At 32.8% G+C, this 4,310-nt stretch overlaps 1 long non-coding RNA gene across 1 annotated transcript; it reads right to left on the reverse strand.

The window, feature by feature from the left end:
* Positions 1-1,637: 1,637 nt before the first annotated feature.
* Positions 1,638-4,036, reverse strand: LOC141710799 (uncharacterized). Its single transcript, XR_012571065.1, has 3 exons — positions 2,375-4,036; positions 2,072-2,239; positions 1,638-1,969 (listed from the first exon to the last, which is right to left on the reverse strand). It is a non-coding gene; the product is annotated as an uncharacterized LOC141710799 (long non-coding RNA).
* Between the last annotated feature and the right edge of the window lie 274 nt (positions 4,037-4,310).

Below are 4,310 nucleotides of genomic sequence, written 5' to 3' on the forward strand. Positions count from 1 at the left end.
CTTTCACGTCCGTGTCTATAAATATGTCATGCACGCATATTATTTACCATATCTGTAGACTGTAAACAAGTAGTATTCGACGACAGAAAGGTTGTGGAAGAAATTTATAGCCCAGGCGAGAGGTATGTATCTAACAAATCAATATTCATATCATATGGAGCCGCATCCTTTCTTATTTTGCATTTTGTTATTCATCTTCGATCAGATTCTTTAACTATACTATATGCAAATTTGTAATCTCACGTACTATAGATTCCACGTACGCGAGTGTCTTATATTTTTATTCACATCCAGACCCAAATGTGGCTACGTACATAAATTATATGCTTAATTACACTTGTTCATCGTAATTACACATATATAATTTGTTTTTAGTATACTAAAATTTCTGGCAACACCGCAGCGACAAGCCATGTTTAAGACGCCTAAACCCTACTTAGTAATTAAACCTTTGCTTTTCTTGTAGCTGTCATAATCCCGGTAGATTAGTAGATTAATCTTACCTAAATAAAAGTTGTAATGTTAATTATTTTATAAAGAAACTGTATCCCATTCCCCACTAGATATTGAAAGATTTCATCTGTTTATAATCATTACTAACTGGTGCACGAACTATTTATCAGTTTTATTTCAATCATTTTTTTCTATTAACATATATATTTTTATAACTTAAGTATTCCTAAAATTTCTCCTCTAATTTTGGATTTTCAACATTATAATATCCTGGAATAATATGCTTGTCCATTTAATTTTCTTTTAATTGAATGCTCAACGCAACCTTTTCAATTTACTTATAATTTCCTATTAAACTACCACCTTTTTTAAAGCGCAGAAGAACCTTGTACAACACACACAAAAGGGTAACTTTCTTATCAAATTAACATTCGTCATTCTAAGTTCGCAAGCGATTAAATCATATCTGAAATCTCAAATTTGGTACCTAATTAGGTGTCTCTACTCTGGTGTCTGTGTCAAAATGGATCTCAAATATTAATATTAATATCATGCATGTACTGATTAGCACCAAATCAATTAATAATAGTGTATCTTCTGCATTCACTAAATCTCACGAATAAAATCATTTTAAATTGTCAAGTCAACAGGACCAGTCTTTGTAACTGTGATTTGGATTTACAAATATTTAACATGCATGTAATGAATATTTACGTATCAATTCAGTTATAACTAATCACCAAAATTCATATAAACATGCAACACATCGCAGTAATTAGCAACTCGCTGGCGAAAGGTAGAAATAGATAAATAAATTTACAAAAACTCAGAACCTTCATGGGAATACTTGCAAATTTATTCTATTCAAATTGCGTTTGTTGATTTTGGAAAAATTCAAGTAACCAAGTTCACCAATTAACTTAATTACTGAATGTAGACTTGCTAAATCATGAATTGATCAAGTGGTTTAGCGAAAATCGTTTCAAATCTAAACTGATGTATGAATTTCGAGTTTTTAAATGAAACTATTCATGTTTTCCATTTTCGTTTACCTTTCATTTCCCGGTTTAGACAGTAGGTTTTAACGTACCTACTTGATCATGATATTATACGTAGGAGCTAGTTTACAAAGTTGCGGTACGTATATAATTAATTTTCTAAAATTTGTTACAGGTCATTGGTACAGCTAGTACGGTTGATTTTTTTTGACACAATCAAACGACTCGTAATGTCTGGTACGTTTCCAATAAGATTCATATATTTTGTTTAGTTTCCTGGTTGGTTTGTGAAGTGTGAATATCCAATCCTACTTGTTGAGTTTCATATAGTGTATTATAAATATCAAAATACAACAAAAATATTTGTTAACCGTTGGAATACCATAAATCAAACAGCACTAATTTGAATAGGCAACCTGGGATGGGATGGGATAGTTAAGGAGCGACAAATAGACAAGAGTAGAGCAGGATGTTGACGACCAAGGGAACACTTCACCATACAGAAATCTGAATTGATCCTAAATGTTACAAAAATATAATTCAATAAAGTAGCATCTCATCATAACAAATTTTCACAAAGTATTAGTATTAGTATATGTTTAGTGGAAATGCCTAGGTACCTATTGTCATATAATTTGTTCCTTCGCCGCACAAAACCATCATCTTCGTGCTCTGTGGCCAAATATTGCCTGATGTCAAGATTACATACATGATGATTTCCTAGGTTCGATCCTCGCTCACCCGGATATTTGTTAGAATGGATATAGTATGAGATGAAGCGTACTGCACTGGTAATAATAGCAAAGTCATTCTTTCACAGAATCCGCCAGTGAAGAGGAGAGTTCTCCTCCATAAACTCATAAGTATCTCAGAATTTGTCTAGTTGTGCACACATGTTATGTACGAAATTAGTGAGTGCCTACCTTGTAGAAATATAGCCGAAATAAATTGGGCTAAATGAGAACGAAGAAGTTATGCGCCTTTTCAAATTAGACTCTCAAGCAAATCAAGATGAGTGCCCACTTTCAATTCAAGACCAATCATTAAGCTTAAATTCACAACCCCTTGCATATATGAAACATCAAATAATCACACATAGCAATTAGACAACCAAAACATAAAGCCAAACTACACTTTTGTAAAGCAACCATAATACAAGAAAGCTTTATCTAGTTCATAATGAAAATATAAATTAGTGGAAACGAAGGATCATAACCACAAGAAAGTATAGAGGGGGACAAAGCCATGCAATTATATTGTCTAATGATCTAATCTCTCTGTATCATTAACAGCAACCCCTCCAAGATAATCACTATAATTTAATTAATTCTCACTACTCCCATCACAGGCTATAGAAAATGAACTATAGATTAAACTCTGGATGAAAGAACATGACATCCAACAAGTTGCACATCTTTCATTCACACAACAAATGATGAAGCTACTGAAAATTTCTGCTGCTCATGACAATTGACACCAATGACAGAGATTTACTTCAATGAGGACCAACAATATTTGAGCATACCAATCCCTCCTATATTCCCAGCACTACCATATATATATATATATATATATATAGATCCCTCAGTTTTGCTTCACTATTTTTGATGAGACACTAACCATAAAAAACAGAGATGAATCAACTCTGCAATATATTCATCTGCACATAGACATATCGAATATATACAGCAGTTTCCTTCCCAGGATTTTTTAGATAAGCAAAATCTGCATTTTTCAAGTGCATGTCAGTGATAAGCACAAACACAGTAAACCTTTTTTTTTTGCTAAATAACAACAAATACACAGTAAACTGAGAATGATAAATTTTAAAAAAAAAAGAAGAAGAAGATTTTAAAAGTGGTCTAGTAGAAGGGATGCTAGAAAGAGAAAAGTTGATAGATTTTGGAAAAGGCTTATGATCCTCAACATGTACTCTACAAGAAAAACAACTTGACAAAGTATTTCTACTAAAGCGGCAACTTTGTTCAAAAGGCATTGGACGGTTAATATTTCTATTAAGAAAGAATCATTGTATACTATTTAGTGCTGGTATCTAGGGCTCCAGACCTAGTAGAAGCACTATCGGATTTCTCCCCAGAAACATATTTGGCCTTCACTTGTACTCACCTGAGCAGGATGCTCGAATTATTCAAAAAACTGACAAACTAGAAGTAAATTTTTTAAAACCTTAGTATTAGATACAATGGCACATATGTATCTGTATGCAAGTATTGAGTACATAAGTTTTATTGTGTGTATATGAGCCGGCACACAAATTGCTAAGACGCAATAGAATGTGCTTCACAAACTCCAATCTGTAAAATTTATATTGCCAACAAAGTAGAATATATTTGCAATCTATAGGAACAAGGGCATTACCCTGTAGGAAAGAGGCTGTGAGGACTCAAGCTTTGGTGTTTTTTGACTAAAATCTCGGTACACACTGTTGTTAGCTCTACCACCAAATACTGTTTTCAATTGAACTATTAAAACATAATACTAAAAAGAGAAATATTAGTACGCACATAACAAGCATTAGATGAAACTGATTAAACAGATGACAGTTATAACTTGCAATCAACAGAATCTACTGTATAAATTATTGAGTAGAGACCTAGATTAGGACAGATGATGTGTTACTAAATTTCGTTGGGTGCAGAACGATCTTTTAAGAATTATTGTAAATCGCATAATAACATGCATAATTGGCACACAAAGTAGTCATTAACACTATTACTGAAAAAGAGAATCAAAATAAGATTTCATAAATTCTGGAGACTCATTCAAACTTACTAGATGAGTGGATGTCCACTTCCTCATATTCAGCATCTGTGTCCTACAAAGGGACCAACTTCTCCA

The sequence above is a fragment of the Apium graveolens genome, chromosome 3 (assembly GCF_009905375.1).
Source record: "Apium graveolens cultivar Ventura chromosome 3, ASM990537v1, whole genome shotgun sequence".
Taxonomy (NCBI): domain Eukaryota; kingdom Viridiplantae; phylum Streptophyta; class Magnoliopsida; order Apiales; family Apiaceae; genus Apium; species Apium graveolens.